Below are 17,999 nucleotides of genomic sequence, written 5' to 3'. Positions count from 1 at the left end.
CTGTGTCCAGTTTAGAAGTGACACTTGGAAGAACAGATTTGTGGTCAGAGCTCTTATGTAGTGGAATACGCTCCCGGAACATATAGCTGCCAAAAGTCCTGAGGACGGACGATCTCTTAGACCCTGAGCTGCTGGTGACAAATAGGTTTTGAAGCCATCCAGAAATGTTTTTTGGTTAGGCATGTCTCCTGGAGGCACAAGATATCAGTTAACATCACTCGGTTCCAATAAGTGACCTAAGCCTCTGGTGTTCCAGGAACCCATGGTTATTTGTTCTTCCAGTGCAAGCCTGTCTTCTCCATCCATATTGAGATCCTAGGGCCTTGTGGGTGTTTTGAATGGCTATTTTTTAGTTGTCAGAGCTTGTCAAATTCATGTCCATTTATGCTTTTCATTTGCTAGGGCGTCTTCACCTTTGGCGCTGATCTGGTCTCCTCTTGGTAATAGGGTTTCTTCCAGCTCAAAAGTTACTGTTAACCTTGGGAGTGGGCCATTTGGTACTTGTCCAATCCCAAAGGGGTCTTTAAAGATTGATCTTTCACTTCCTGTTTGCTTCCCCTCCTCTTCTTCCCCTGTTCTTAGGGGTCTAGGCCCAAACTCCTTTACACAATCTTCTCTGGTTTCACCTTTGCCACTTTCGCAGTTTGAGCGTTCTGTTCCCCTTCTTGTTTCTCTTGGTGTACTTTTGGCTATCTTGGATCTCGATCATTGCTCTTGAAGATCGCTTGATGTTCTATTTTTTGAGGTTATCTGTTCTGCCTTTTGATCGCTCCCGGATCCCTTTCTGCCAGAGCATTCTATTTGGTCATATCGTAGCATTTGGAAACTTTCTGATGCCGCAGTCAGCATTGTACGAATTATCAGTGAGGGTATATGTAAGTACACACAATTTCGTCTTCCTGAGATACCAAATTCCACTATCTTCACATCGTCCATCTGATCTGTCGCAAATTGGCGATGCACTGGAATAAGATCATGTCATTCTTCCTATTGAGGATAGTCTTGTCGCGTTTGCTTCCTATTCGCTCCAACTTAAATGTGTGTTCACTCTTTAACTTTTGGCTTTAGGGGACATATCGTTCCTTCTCCTTCTCTTGCCTTGGGCCGGATCTCTGCTTAGGTATTGTTTAATTTCTGCTTGCACCGGTATGGAGTGGCTTATTTGTCTTAAACCTTGAGTGAGGCGAGCAAGACCTTGTTTTTTCTGTTGACTTACTTCTGTCTCTGCTGTATTTACGCCTAGCTCTGCTGTTGTTATTTTTTAATAAATTTGTTTTCCTCTTAAAAAGCCTCCTCGTCTCTTGTTGGCTGGAACTTAAATCTCGATTCAAGAGGTTGGTGACTCTTTGATAGTTTTTCGCATCTCTCTGCCAGAGTCATAAAGTTTACAGGTTCTATTTCCTCCACCATTAGCTCAGGACAAGACATATTTACATTTTCTGGTAACTGTGCGTTATTTGGTGGTAAGATTTGAAGTTCTGATTCTGAAGTTTCCACCGAATATTCAGATATATTCATTAGATCTATACTGACCTCTGAATCTTGTTTCAGAATCTGGGGAGAGCGACCTGAATCCTTTTCTTAATCTTGCAGTTGAGAGACCAGTGTTTTTCATGGGCTTGCCACTGTTCGTTTTCTTGGGGCTAGGGCAGAAATCACTCTGTAGCTTTTTGGAGCAGTTATTTTTTGTGACAGTTTCACAATCTTCGAGGTCTCCTCTATAATCAATATTCCTCTCCCTTCTGGTCGATTGATCTCTTTCCTTTGCACAAACAGTGGGTAAGTAGCAGGTTCTTTGTCCAGCGAACTTCTCTCCTGCTTCGAGGTAGAGGGCTGAAAGTGTGGTCTTTCTTTTTTCCAGTTCCTTTTCTCTTCTGGATGCCTTGACTGTGAATTTTCTAGGCTTGATGCACAATCGTTCAGGCTCAGGACCACGCATCCATTTGCACTTTTTTCAACTCTAGATAGTTGGACAGAAGTAGCTGATCTATGTACAGTATTTACTGACAATTTAGCATGGTTTGTGAAGTCAGTAGATTTAAATGTACTTGCACTTAATTCATGTTCGTCCTGTGATCTTGTTGTGTCCTCCTCAAAGGAAGTGTTTGTGGATTCAGATCTAAATGTCTTCTCGAGATATTTTTCAGTCTGTGAGGCTACAGACATTTTTGACAGTACACAAGGTCTTGCAATTGGTTGTTGACTTGAAATGCTTACTACTTCTGTGGGTTGGTAATGATTTCTTAAACTAGAGTCCACCCTCTCTTTGCTTCCAAAGCTGTAATGTATACTTCTAGGTAGATCACTTTCGTGTGCAGCGTTGCTGCAGGAGTTGTGCGGTCCTTGAGTGTTTCATTTAAAGATTCATACAATTTACTGAACGGTGCCAGGGCTATGGTTACCACAGACATTAAGGCAAAGAGGTCTGCTTTTTTTACGGGGTCTCTTTGCTGCTCTGTGAGAGTAATATGGACGATCTTCGGTTTTGCGGTGGTGAGCAAGCTGAAACGTTCCCATTAGGGCTCGCTGGTTGTTTTGAACTCTTCTTAGGGTAATTTGACAGTTCATCTCTATATAGCACCTCTGGCTCTTGAGGGTTGCCTATTTCTTTCCGTGGAGATATATATATACCTTCTCAAATCCGAGGAGAGACAGGCAGATCTGGGACGATTAAGGCAGCTTCTTTTGCAGAGTTTGTGTATGTGACCCTAGACTCATTAATTGGATTTGGGTCACGGCCATTTTTTTTACTACACACCGTACTTTCATAGGTGTCATTTTGTAACTCAGCTTGGACTGGGCCCTCGTAAGCTTTGTTTGTGAGCAAGGGACATGTGGGTCTAGCCTTTTGCAAGGAAGCCTTTGCCTCACCCATCCCAGTGTTACCCCCACAATCATTGATCACATGAGTTCGGCATCTTATTTGTGCATGTGGCACTTAGTGTTGTAGATCTTAAACTTGACCAGACGAAACTATGTTTTACTTGGTGTAGTAGGTTCATGGAAATTGAAGCACCTTCCAGGATCTCAGCATTGTATAGTTCGTCTGGAGGTAACTATTCTTGGATGTATGTTTTTGAAAGAAGCGGGACACTGACCCCGCAGAAACGGATGTCACTTGTCTTAGTGGAATTATTTTTCGTTGTGTTCTCTTTTTTCCATGATTTTTGTTATCTTTGATGCCTTTCGTCGTTTGTTTGTTTTTATAGAAACCTCTCATTTTAGGTATTGGTTTGCTTATGTCATGTTTTTGAGAGGTTCTGACTTTCACTTTCTGATCTATTGTAATTCCTCTTGGCGCAGAGCTTACTATGTCTTCCGCTATGGAGAGCTCCCCTTGTTCCAAAGAATTTGAGGGGTCATGTGACCATGCAGTAAATTCAGTTGAGTCATTTTGGTATTCACTTTCTTCAAAGGAATCGTTCAATGCTTCTGGATGTTTTTCCTCTGAGTCTTCGAGAAATTTCACAGGTGTAGAGTTGACTTTGTTAGCTAGTTCATTCCTCAGGCTGCTGTTGTTGATTGGACTCGAAGAGTTGGTTGGACTCATCAAGTTAGGGCTGTTGAGCAGCAGCGGATAGACTTCTATATGGCTCTGGAGTGTTTTGGGCATGAATGTTGTATGAATGGATGTTTCCTCTGATGGTTTTGAGAGTTCATTGTCTATGGTCCGACTATCGATTTCCCTGTCCTTGGCCCCCCTGTGCAGCGTGAGTGGAACTGCATAAGTCAGACATTGAGGTTCAACCTCCCCATTCCCCCTCTCTCCCGCCATGGCGTTAAGAGCGACCTCTCCCGGCCTGGCCAAGTCACCCTCCAATTCAGGTCCGGCAGGTGCACAATATCCCAGTACTTCTTTTTGAGAAGCAGGCACAGCCAGCGGTACCCCCACAGAAGGCAAAATTAAAACATCCACCTCTTCCGCACAAGACCTGACAGCTTGAAAGGACTCCTCACCTCTAGGCTTGCCCAACCTCACAAGATGCGGCTCCTCTGCGATGCCGTCAACACAGGATGAGGATGCCAGAACTTATCCTACAGCCTAAGTTTCTATCACTCAGTTCACCCCCTCTGAGACAAACACAGCCCAGGATTCTGTCGTCGCATTTTCCCCATGCTCTTCACTCATGACTAACCCACCCCCCGATCCTCCAAGACAAGCACAAGTTTTCCACAGTAGGGATGGTATGTCCATGCATATGGTACTGTATGGGTGAAGTGCAGCAGACGAGCTGAGTGGGGAGTTGTCAGTTTGAAGCACTAGTGGAGGGAAAGGTGATAGTCGGTAAATTTAAAGTGGGTAATTAGTCACAGGACATATGTTGACATTTGCTATAATTCACATACCCACTACCGACGTGGTTCTTGAGAGCGTGGGTGCTGATGTTATCCTTTTCAAACGTAGTGGGGTTTTCAATGGGCTCCTCAGTTCCATACCCAGGTCGTCTCTTCAGGAGTGCGGACTCCGGAAACGTGTTACGATCTAAGGCTAAGAATCTGGCAGCCAGGTCAGGTTGATTAGCGCATGTTATTGTAAATTCTCTTTGGTCTCAATAATTGACTTCTATAGATTGAAGGTGACACCCATCTCGACATATGGGGCTGAGGCTTCATTTACTTTGTCTGCTGCCGCCTGGTTAAAATTGGAGGGCATTTTCTGGAGAAGAGTCCTAATGATTCCCAACTGTGTTCCCATGCACGTTTTATGTGCGGAATTGGGCTTGACCTCGCTATATTCCCAGAAAGTGTGGAAAACCTTATAATTTCTTCAGAAATGTTGTATTGAGACCTGAGGTACAGGGCTGGCAGCAATTAGAAAGGCAATGACTGGCTCCGCAGACGTCCATTTAATGGCCTGTAGAGAGGAGTGTGTTAACATTTTGAACAAACTGAACGAAACAGAATGAACTGTTGTGGGGAATCCATCTCAAGCGGAAAGAAAATTGTATGATTTAGATTGTTGGATAGAGACGTTGGACATTAGGTGAAACTCCAAAATATATGAATCTAAGTCCCCAGATACAGGGGCTAGGAGTAAGCCGCTACCCTATCTGATCAGACTACCGTCACTACAGTCACAGTCAATTCATGCACTTCTCTTTGAATTTGTTTCTGACAAAGGGAGTTCTGGAAGTGAGAAAGAAAAAGGAGCAATGTATCTTCCAGTGCAGAATGAGTGACTGTAAAAGAGAAAACCTCTATCATTTGATCCTAATATGCCCAGGGCTGGGGAACTATGAGATCAAAGTGGTTGGGGAAATTTGTCTAACAAACAACTACCTTGACGGTTGAAGACTGGTGGACAAATATGATGTTGGGGGAACACATTACCCTGTCCCTGGCTTTGTTGGCTTTCTTAAAAAAACTACTTGCAGTTTTGGAGGGTCTTGTCTAGAGGCCCAATGTGACAAGAGATCTCTAAAGTGTTCTGGCTTTTGAGTCCTCTAAACATTAGAAGTGGAGGAACCCTAAATATGGTCTAACAATAGCACCTGTTTTGTCTTCCTTCCTTTTCCTCTTTGTTTCTTAATATTATTTTATTGCCTTTTCTTTATATTCATTAGTTGCAACTGTTATGCATATTTGTTCTATTTTATGTTTTAAATATCATGAGATTGTGGTTTTGTTTTTCTTCCTTTGTCTTGTAATCTTATTTTCTTTCCTTGTTTTTCAGCTTATGTTAATGCTAAAAGGTTTGCATTTTAACCCGAAAGCTAATAAAAAAACATATATTGTTCTAATGCAGCCCCTTATTTTTGCCAGATTATGAAGTCCTTAAAATCGATAAATGTCTTTAAATTTATGAAATAAAGCTGCACCAATGACCCTTTATGGTAGTGAAAGTTGGGGCTATACAAAATGCCCCAAACAAAACAAAGTTCTACTGCAGTTACTAGGGCTCCCACCAGGAATGCTGAATAGTGCACTGAGACAGGAACTAGGGGTCTAGAGTGCAGTCCAAGAGTCAAAAACAAGATTTGTATTTTATTTCTTAAAGATAAATCTGGGACTTTGTACTAACGTGAATGTGAATACAGGGTTAGCTGAAATGGTGGGCAACCCAGCTGTGTCCTAATCTAAGTTTTACAACACAGCTATTAGACCATGGAAGGCTTGGCTGATTGAGGACACAAATAAGGATATATTTTGCTTAAGGAATTTAAGTAGCTTGAAGAAAAATATCAAAATGAAAGCGCCCTAAAGCAAAAGAAATGTAGAGATGCAATCAGTTAATAGCTTTACCTTGCTTACATTACATGCAGATTGTCAGTCACACATTCAAGGGGATATTACGAGGATTAAACCCACAGTCTGCAGATCATGGTTACGTCTGGTCAAATTAAATTAAATATCATGCCTCTGAATTTATATATGGGATAGAAAAGTGGGCAAACCCATTACATTGTAAATGTGATGTGGAGCAGGAAGAACACCTGGCTCATAATATTTTAATTTGTCCTCTTATTTTAGATCCTCACAGGCTCTGCCTTAGACCATTTTTTAAAGCAAAGGAAATAAGGACATGTTGGTCAGCAATGAGGTACATGATGGCTTGGGATGACCCAGATTTTATATATAGTTTGGTGGAGTTTCTTGAAGGAGCAGGCCTTTTGAACGGAAAGTTTACTCATTATGATCTATGATGATATGATAAGCTATGATTATATGTTGGTTGATTTGCCTGATGTTTGTTTAAGTGTTGCTTAAATGTAAATAAAGAAACTGAATAAAATAAATATTTAGTTGTTAACATGTATTAAGAATTGATCAATTATATACATATTAATACAGTCAAATTCAAATCACAAACCTAAGTAACGTGTGCCTGAATTCAGCTTTATCATGGCAATCTTAAAATCCATATTACTTTGATGGGAACATTTTCTACTGGAAGACATAAAAGAAAATATGATTATGAGTTCACAATTGTCCAACTCCACACTGACACATGTTCAAAAATATGATTAAACAATTAAATTATGTGGTGTATTCTCTGGGAGTGTCAACCTGTTATGCCAGTCATTGGTAAGAGTTTACCACATAGAAATTGCTTAAACAAATAACATACTTTGGGAAAAAGCAAAGGAAAATTAAGTTGACACCATTTGAAGTAGAGAGAGTTCTCTTGGATTTTGAATTCTGCAGAAAGGGGAATCTGCCCAAATGAATGAGTGCTGGGATGAGATGACATGCCTGATGCAGATTTTTCCTGAGGCAGAACTGATTGCCAGAGGAGGATTCAATAAAAAGCAGAAGGGCATGACTGACTGGAGAGATTACCTGCATGATGTGAGGATCCATTCTGTCCCCAGTCCTTAAAATAATGAGCTAAAAATGAGTATGAAAAGCCCCAATGTAATTAGATGTGTTTCATCTATAATCGGAAAACATTATGAGAGAAACTGATTACAAAAACAATGGGGGTCATTACAAGGTTCGAGGTAGCCATGCCGCTATTAGCGTCATGGCTACCCCCTTTCTGGGTACCGGGTATGGATTCCTTAAATGAGGAATTACCGGGCCATTCCAACTTTGGAGGACCCGGTAATTCCTCATTTAAGGAACCTGGACCCGGTACCTCCCCATTCCCATTCGAGCCTCCATAGAGTTCAATGGGAATGGGGTACCCGCTAAGGGCACCTGGTAAAACCAGGCGCCCTTACCGGGTCCCGCAAGCAAACCTCGTAATGCGGCCGTAGGGGTTTAACGGGGCCGGCAGCTCTACCGGCCCCGTTAAACCCCTACCCCCAACCTTGTAATGATGCCCAATGCCTTATCAATTCATTGTGGAATGTACATTGCATTCTTGCTATATTCAAACCCATGTTCTGCTTTCTGAGCATATTCAAAGCTAAACAAATTTTAATTTAAACTGAACCCCTGTCCATCTCTGTGCTGGGTGTACAGTCCATTGCAACCAAAGCCAAGTTATTTGAATCAAGAGTGCTTTTTACAGAATTAGTCAACAATTAGGGCAATGAACGAAGGCTTATGCTTCATAGCCTGACAGATTATTTATAAACCAAGACGTGAAGGCTAAGCTGCAGTAAAGTGACCTCCAGGCTTCTTATGGTTACAACAACGGTTTATTAACAAGTACTTAAGTTACAGTTACAAGAAGATAAGGACAGAAGAGAACACTGGCTCCCATCACCCAGGCTGGGGAGCTTTAACTGCCTGAGTGTGGAACCCTTGGGTAAACATTGTAACATTCACAAGGCAACACTCCACATGTCATCACCAGCTCACAACATGCATATGCAGGGACTATATAACACATTTCCTTCTCTTACTAATGCACAACACACACAGAGGTAAATCATGGAGCACAACACAACACATCTCCCTTCTTTACAAATTACACCACACATGATGGAATATGTCACGCACGCACACTGCTCATTCACACGACAACTGATCTCCACCACACACTGACAACACCAAAGATTTGTATATAGAGGTGGGGCAGCGCAAACTTCTCTGCAAAGAACAAGAGCAAGTGGGGGCCATATGCCCTTATCCTCACACAAAGGAAGATAACACATTCGACCAACTAACACTCCTCTTCAGCGAACATCACATGATGCTGAATATCTCAAACCTCACACCTCTCAAAAACCTCCCTTTTAATAGGGAAAGATACTCCAAATAAATCTCCCAATCTTACACATAAAGTCAAATTGGAATAACGAGGAAACATGGATGCACCTTTTCATGGAGAGATGCAAACTCACATAAATTCTCACTGCTATGCTTGGAGGCGCTACCTCCCAGAAACCACTGTGGTATTCCTAACCACACTTACAACTCTAACATACTCAAATGGTCACACTATCACCCAGAAACCATGCAGTACTTTAAACTTCTCTCACCCTCACAACTCTCACCTTGCACAACTGGAGGCGCTACCATCCAGACCTCAGTGGCAATACTCTCCACCTTCACCTTGCACAACTGGAGGCGCTACCATCCAGACCTCAGTGGCAATACTCTCCACCTTCACCTTGCACAACTGGAGGCGCTACCATCCAGACCTAAGTGGCAATACCCTCCACCTTCACCTTGCACAACTGGAAGCGCTACCATCCAGATCAATGTTGCAAACTCACTACATTCTTCTAGTATAATTGGGGCACTACCACCAAACCTGTGTGGCACTCTCACTCATAGACAATACCTATTATAGGCACCACCCAACAACACTCGACCTCTTTGACTCATAGCAAAACACATGTTACAGCATGTGCACCCATTTCACTTTTCATTAATGAGTCATAGAAAAAACATTTTTCATTACCATTTTGCATAAATACCACCCTTAGTCCATGTTGCTTTATGAACGTATCCTAAAAAGCCTCAAAAAGGGTATCCTAGTCCATTCACACATAGGCTCACGCATTATGCCATACCAGGCTCACTTCACACACTTCTTCTGTCACGTTAAGGCAATAGCAAACTATATAACTATATTTCCTAAAAGTCCAAGGCCAGTTTATGGCGGTAAAGCTTGCTTTAAACCTAAAAGTCCATATTGCGTTAAAGCAAACTAACTGCTGCAAATCCTCAAATATGTTTATTTCTACTTCATACCTACTTCATACATCTTCAATCCATACTCTTGTTACATGAAAGTTTAAAAACACCTGCAAATCCTCAATTGTCATTTAATGAACATCCTTGCATTTTCACAAAGGCACAAACCATACATGCACTTCTCATTACATATGCATACTACTTGCATTTTCCATAAGGGCGCTTCTACTATGACCATGCATTGCCACTATCTCAAAAGGATACATTCTTTATCAATGTGTCACTACATCTATAAAGCAGTCACTGCTTACGGGAATGGAATCTTGACTTCTTGTATCCGTGTGACAGTTTACCATTACTAGTTCTGCTTTCTTTTGACTTTCGACACGCTAACCGACAGCGACTTGGCAAAATTCCAGAAAGCTCCATTTCATATAACATGCCGATCGTCCCACGATCCGCTGAACATCCCTTCTCTTAACGACCCTCTTACACTGTTCTGCAGATCATTTCACTCAAAGCTCGATTAGCTTTCTTTTCCTCTTCCGACGCACGGGACGCAGCCAAAGGTCCTTCGTCAGGCCCTGCGCAGCGTCATGTAAATTCATATTACGAGACTGCTCTTTTCATTGACCTCACAGAGTTCCGTTACTGTGTGCCTTTCGCAATGGTCATATGCGCAAGGACACTCCATGGTGTTCCATCCTCGCCACCTCCACCTGCTCGCGTGTGACGTCACCATTCCTTCATTCCGTCACCCAGCTGTACTTCATTGGTCACCATTCACTGACATCGCGGTACCCTTCACCACCAAGTACCAAATAAATTTAAGAGTACGTTGCTCCATATGGTATCACCTTTTCTGTCACATTTCTCACTGGATTTGTTGAAAACATGTTAATAAATAACAAATCCCCTGGAAACACACTTGAGTTCCCAACTTGTTACCTTTTAAAGTTTATCAGCTCCATCTGAAGCACCACGTATCACCTTCTCACATTAAAATATGCCATGCTGTGCGATTCACGTCAATACAGCTTATTCATGTTAAGGCATCTTATTTCTCCTTTTATGGGGCGCTCTTCCTTTTATTCCTGGGACGTTCACTTGTGCTTCTCATCTGTCCCCTTAATTTGTGATGCTGGTTTCACTTGAGCTTATCCGGCAAAACTTTGCATATCTCCTTAAGGCCCTACCTCCCTTCTTCATTTTATGAGCACGGCTTCTCATTTCAGCCTCTGGATTAAGCTCTCCCTCCTTCTTATGAGTAGATAATTCCTCCTGATGCCGGGGCTCTCATGGCCAGTGGTCAGATTGCCCGGGTAATGGCTGAAACGGATAATCTGTCCACTGCCCATGGCCACAAGCTATACCTCAGTCAACAAAGTTAAATCACAATTGTTTTATTTGTTGTACAGTGTCAAAATGTTTGTACAAAAAATAGTCATATAATCCATTCAGACTTTGCAGAAACATTCAAGGTTGAGTCTATAATATTTCTGAAAACTCTCTTGCAGATTTGTCAAACAGCAACAAAGTTATAAGCCATTTAAAAATGGTGATCCCCTTTAATGTTGCCCCTCTTTACACAATCTCACCAAAATATTCAAAAACATTCAAATCTGGGTCTGAAATACTTTTGCAAAAGTGTGTGCAGAATCGTCAAATGGACCAAATGTATAAGCGTTTTCAAATATTTTGGCACCACCCCCTGTAATTTTGCCCCCTCCTGGCACAACAGCACCATACTTTGCAGAACCTCTCAAAGGGTCAGGTCTAAAATGATATTGCAATATTTCATGCAGTTTCATTGAGTGCCACCAAAGATATAAATCATCCAAAAACTGCTTTTCACCAACCCTGTAATACAGAAATATGCATGGATGTCTTCAAACTTTTGCCAAGTTTGAAGATCCCAGCAGTGTTCCTGAACATCTGAGATGTTTGTGGACTTTGTGGAAGAAAAAACACTGAATGTTTGTCTTTTTATGGCCATATCCCATCCCATCCTCATCACCCCTCACCTCCCCAGAGATTGTTTCATTTATTTGACAAGTGCAATGTTGTGTTTTTTAACACAGGAGGAGGGGGTGGGGGTTGTTACATCACGTATACAGAGTGTGGGTGCATCATGGTGGATGATTATAGAGCCCCCGAAGTAGCTTGGTTAGGTAATGAAGGATTAACTAAAGGGGGGAATGTTGAGATGCATGTCCAGCTCGCATGTCTACCCAAACGATTTGGGTTGAGGAAAATATATGCGTGTGTGAGGAAATGCATGTGTGCAATTGCAGGGGGGTGGGGCATGCAACTAGGGAATAATAAATGTAGTATTTTGTAACTGTCATTGAAACATAGGTAGGCCCTGGTATAGGGCATCAGTGATATTAAAGTATAATAGATTAAATATATATAAGTATCAGCATAGCATGGCAATGAGTTATGAATTACTTTCCCATCCCAAACCCCAGCAGAGAAACCAAATATAGAGGACTTAAGACCTGAGAGATAAAAATACAATTGTCTAGTGTTGCAGGCCTGCAAAGCCAGAAAGAAATGTGAATGCTGAGCATGTGCAGGGCTGCGTCCATCCCAAAGGACAAACCCATGGGATCCTCGGCACAGGTTTCGAGATGTTAATGTTAATGGTAAAGGTATTTGTACCACGCACGACACCAATGGAATTTGTCCCCATGCACTGAGGCAGATTTGAAAACAAGGCAGGGTGGGTTAGTCAGTGAGTAGGAAAGTGAGAGACGTGGTGTGCTGTTGGCAGATTCAGTTCGATTTTCACTGTGCACTGAGCTTTGGTGTGTATATAGGACCGATGCGAGACCTCATGTGCTGTTGATGCAGTTTATATGTTGTTTGTTGGTTGCGGTGTGGTAAAGTGCATGCAGTTTGCTGATCGAATAGATGGTTGTGTGCATATCCATGTGAGTTAGGTATGCAGAAGTTTGAGCATAGGGTTAGTGGTTTATATTCTATTTCCCCTCCCTCTCCACCCCCTTTCATTCACTTTCCTCCCTCCAATCTCCCTATCTCTCCCCAAGCTCGTAATTTAGGCGTTCTCTTCGACTCCTCTCTCACCTTCTCCCAACACATTTCACTCACCTCTCGCACCTGCCAATACCACCTCTACAATATTCGCAAAATCCGTCCTTCCCTCACATTCCACGCTATCAAACTCCTAATTTCCTCTCTCATCTTTTCCCGCCTCTTCTACTGCTCTTTTCTACTCTTTGGACTTCCCGCAGCTCATCTTGCCCCTCTTAAATCCATCTACCACTCTGCTGTTCATACCCTTTGTCTCCTTACCTCCCGTGACTCCATCTCTTCCTCGCTCTCTTACCTTGGCTGGCTACCATTTCACTTACAGCTAAATTTTACTTTCTTTGCCTTGTCTTCAAATCTCTCCATCGTCTTGCTCCTCCTTATCTCTCCTCCCTTCTCTCCTTCTACTCCCCCTCCCGTTCGCTTCGTTCCGCTGACCATTTCCTTCTCACTGTACCTCCATCCCCCTGCGCTTCTTCCCGTTTCCGCTCCTTCCAACTCCTTGCACCTCTGCACTGGAACTCACTCCCTCTCACAATCCGCTCTACCATGGCCTTCACCTCATTTCGCACATCCCTTAAATCCCTCCTCCTCCATTCTCCTACTTGAAAACTCCCCCTCTGCCCTCTCTACTTCCCCTCCCCCTCTCCCTTCCCTCTGATTTTCTCTCTCCCCTCTCCTGCTCCTCCTCTCTCTCCCTTCCATTTCCCTCATCCAACTCATCTCCACCCCTCACACCTAATCCCACTCGCCTTTCTCCCCCACCTTCAGTTAATTGCTCTTTGCACTGTTTTGTTGAATGATTCATGATGTAATTTTTCTCCCACTGTTATTTTGTTGTTGTTATCTTGTATTATGTTGTTCCACTGTACAGCGCCTTGGTGTAAAGTGCATTATAATTAAATCAATCAATCAATCAATCAATTAATATATCTTAGTCCTTATAAATCTTGTTCTATGTATCCCGTTGTCCTATAGATAGGGATATTTCCCCTTTTCTTTATTGTCCGTCTAATTTTATGAGTGAGGCTGTGGCACATTCGCTGTTGTGTTGTTTGAACGGAGTGTAATAGAGAGGGGTGTGTCTTGTCCCCACTCAGGTATAGGTACTGTAAATTAGCATTCAACCCACTCTCTTGCTATCTATTTCCTCTCGGTGGTCCAGTGTTGCCTGTGTGTAGTTTGTAGTCCAAGGTGTTATTGATATATCGTGCTGCCCTACCATCCTGAACTATCTGTGTTCATTCTATGGTATTGTCCTATCATATCTATCTCTCAGTTGGTGAGTTGATATGCCGTAGTTTGTGCTTCCTTAACTTCTGTTAGTGGGCGATAGCTTAGGGGGATTGGGATGATCAGTTTCTTCAATCAGCATTGTTTCAGTTGTGTAGGCCGGAGGTTTTATCTAGATTTAGGGCACTAGTGCCCCCAAGAATAATGGCCATCCCTTTTGAACTGCCAGATGCCCACAAACAGAACATCTAAATCCATCAGAACTTGGTTGATTAGTGCGGTCCTTAAAAGTCCCAGGAGAAGCTCTGGGAGAGGGGCAGCTGATAAGGAGGGATCAAGAAGTAGAACCCGTGATTTGTACTACAAGGAGTAAGAGTTTATACCAACAAATGTAGCCCTGTGACGGGAAGGCATGATGGGGGTGCCTGTATGTCTATCCACTCCTTCATTCTGATGGGCCAATTTGACCCCGAAAATATCCGCTGAGCTCAAGTTAACGATTAGGTGCACACCATGTGACTAGGCCGATGTGGAGGTTAAGATATCACGCATTCTGCCAATCAAGTAGCGGAGAACCAAGGTGACGGGTAGAAGATCATGTGTTAGAGGGCAGGAGTAGACCAAGATGTGGCCAATCAGCCAAGGGACTATAGGGGACTGGTATTATGCATATAGGTGGTAGCCAATGAGGGCGGGGGATGAACACTGTATATTGTTTTTGTCTCGAGTGACAATGAGTTGCTTTATAATAACATGCATAACCCAGTGAGCTCCATGGCAGTAGGATTCTATGGCACCCTCTGTCACCCCATCCTTACCGAATACAAAATAAATGTGTTTTCCTTGGAAAGAGGTGCACCGAGCCGTTTTCCTTAGAGGGTCATTTTACCTGTGTCAGGTTGTCTGGAGGTCTGCCTTACATTTTCAAACTTACTAATAACCATCACTGCCCTCTGGTTTGATAAAGCAGGTTGCAACAGCAGCACATATATAAGACTACAAATGGACAAGAATTGGCTAATGAAAAAATTATCCATGAAAGGTACTATCTAGCTGTCAAAAATATAACATTTCAAAAAAGGTAGGAGGCGCTCCTCTCCAGAAAGAACGTGGCATGATAATGTGTTCTGAGCATGGCATGACAACCTGTTCTGAGATGAGAGTTTGCAGCACACGCCGTTTTTCTCACTGTACCTTTCACAGATGGGAAATATCCATTTGCATGTCAGTCTTTGTCTCGCCCACATGGGCAGTCCAGCACCAAAATGCTATGGCAATTCCTCTCTGAACAAGAGTACCTACAGCAACCCCATACAAGTGTTTCAGCCTTGTTGGGTCTCATCAGTGAGGTGAAGCTGTGCCTCTCTGAGCACAGTGAGCAGGGAGTCCACGTCTGGCTGCCTCCAGGTAACTCAGGGTGACCAACCCCAAGTTCCTTTCAAATATTTCAAAAAAGGTAGTAGGCGCTCCTCTCCAAAATATAACATGTGCTAATAGCTCTGACCGTGGAGAAAAACTAAATTAAGTACATTCATTTGCTGACACAGTGTCTTCACTGGCGACTGATGCGGATAACGTAATGTCAAAAGTAGAACAAAATGTACATTGCAAGTGTTTTTAAGGGCACAGCAACTGTCATACAGCTAAACTCATGATCATCTTCATTCTATACATACACAACCACATAACATTCTATAGCTAAAGCATTTTTCAACAAATAATCTGTTTCCAACCGTAGCGAGTGGAATACACGAGTTCCAATTATTCTTGAATGTGCAGTCGTCCTCTTTGTAGATCAAAGAACAAAAAAACCAGAGTTCCTGCCTTAAGCCAAATGTCTAACACATTTCCAATGGTTTTCAGTGTGCAATTTAAGCAAGCTTGTCAAACGTGTTATGACCAAAGTTTAATAGCTGCACATTGATATTCCTCATTTTACCCCAAAGGAAACTGCATCTTCACAGGATTGCACCTCTTTTTAATGCTATAATCCTGACATGCAAAAAGGAAAAGTGGTAGTTCAGTAGGACTGTGTAATTTTTACATATTTCATTGTCTAAGGGCAAAGAAGAGAACCTAAATCTTCCCCTTCAAAAGTCAAATATCAAAGCTATGTATGATGTCCGTGTGTAATGAATTCATCCTCTACGTCAGCGACAAGTGCACTGAGCTAAGAAGAATTATAAACTCACACTTTTTACTTGGAAATATCTGTCTGAAAAACCAATGCCCTTTTTAGGTTTCTATAGCTCTTAAACTTTTGCTGACTCATACACATTAACAATAGGATTTGATGCTTCTCCCGAATCTCCCCTCCCCCTATCATCTTGCCCCACCAATAATCCTTAGTTGCCGATTTGTTTTTTAATACTGTGCGGTAATATGCATCCATTTTCCATAAGGCTGAAATGTGCTTGCATATGCAAATGTGTCTCTGTGAAGCCAGGACGAACTTAAAAACAAATTAATTCCTGCACCATCAATACCATAGGAAAGATGTGTGCCTACTACAAGAATGGAACAGTTTTTTTTTTTATTTTTTTTATCCTAGGATAAACGTGCGGCAGACTTCTGGTTCTCGCACAATGATTTATGTCAAATCAAGAGCATCTTATTATGTAGGGTCGAATCACAGGTTTATGCATTGCTTCCATCCAGCCAATCTTTGCCCTCTGTGGATGATGCATCGAGTTTGAGTTTGCTCCGCAAATCAGAGCGCTAGAATCTCCAGACGAAACGTGCCTCCCAATTTAAGGCCCAGCTCACTTTCTGTCATATTGTTTTTTTTTAAGCTCTGAAGGAAGGATGACACACGGTCAAGCCCTTGGTGATGGTCTGAGTGTGCTTAGAGCTTTGAAACAGGGTTTGAGGTAGAGTAGGTGTATGGTGATGTTCCTTTGTAGTCTTTCTTGAACTTTAGTGTGTTTTGTAAGAAATGTGTGGGTCTAGTGGTTTTAGTGCTTGTTCAGTGTGCTGATAGTTTGATGTTTGTTTCCCCCATATAAAAAAGAAAAATATATCTGCCTTTTCCTTTTTGCTTTTGCGCCCCCTTTCAGTCCCAATTTTCCTTTGAGTGTTTCTTGTTCTCATCTTTTCTACCCTATTGCTGTTCAGTTGGTTTGTCATGTTGTGTTTATATAAGTCTAGAAAAGGAGTTATTAGGATTTGTTTACTTGTTTACGGGTTGTGCCTTGGTTCTCGGTACTGATCGTATTCATATTTGTAGGTCCTAGGGTTGTGCTTAAACACTGTTCTCATTCAGCTTTTGTAATTGAAATTTTTGAATCCTATGCTACGCCTACAATGCTGGGAGTGGAAGAAGATTTTAGGGGCGGTGGAGGAGGAGCTCTGTTCCTCCTCAAAGGAGAATGTGGATCCTGTATGATGGATGAGGAGGGAGAATCTCCTAATGTTTGAGGGTGCTAGTTTGAGTCTGCGCCACAAGCGGGGAGGATGAGGCACTGTGGACACAGAGGAAGGTTTGGATAAAAAGGCAGGGCTTCCGCGGATGCTTGACTAGCAGTATAGAGGTCTTGAGGACATCCCATGGAGGGAAGGGAGATAGGGCCTCAAGTTCGTTTCCCCACAGTGCAGAGGAGACAGGACTTCTCCTGGATGTCACCAAGGGAGGCAGTTCAGACAAGGGGCCTCATTACGACCCGGGCGTTAAGGGGTTAACGGCGCCGCAACCTTTCACGGCGCTGTTAACCCCTTAACGCCCTACTACGAGGTCCCTTTGCGGCTCCCGACATTAACGGCTGGTCTGTACCAGCTGTTAAGGTAGTGACCCGCAAAGGGACCTTGAAGGTAATTACGGTACCGCAATTTGCGGTACCGTAATTACCGCCTTCCCCATTCCCATTGAGCCCTATGGGGCAAAAATGGGAATGGGGAAGGGCCAATGGTAAATGGGGAATTACCGCCCCACCAACCTTGGAATGGAGTGGTAATTCCCCATTTCACCATGGCGGATTCTGTAAATTACCGGCGTTAACCATGGCGCTAATAGCGCCATTGGTGAACGCCAGGGTCATAATGAGGCCCAAGGCATTTAGTGTATGTTTTCATGGGGGCAGGGCAAGCCGAGGAACAAAAAGGCATATCCCTCATATGGGAGGAGGGAGCAGCTACAGCAAGTACAGTAGGGTTTGAATCTGGAATTGTGTCTGTCTAGGTGG

This window comes from Ambystoma mexicanum, chromosome 7q (assembly GCF_040938575.1).
Source record: "Ambystoma mexicanum isolate Mex_15411 chromosome 7q, UKY_AmexF1_1, whole genome shotgun sequence".
NCBI classification, from domain to species: Eukaryota; Metazoa; Chordata; class Amphibia; order Caudata; family Ambystomatidae; genus Ambystoma; species Ambystoma mexicanum.
The sequence above is the reverse complement of the archived record's forward strand: the minus strand, read 5'-3'. Positions refer to the sequence as shown.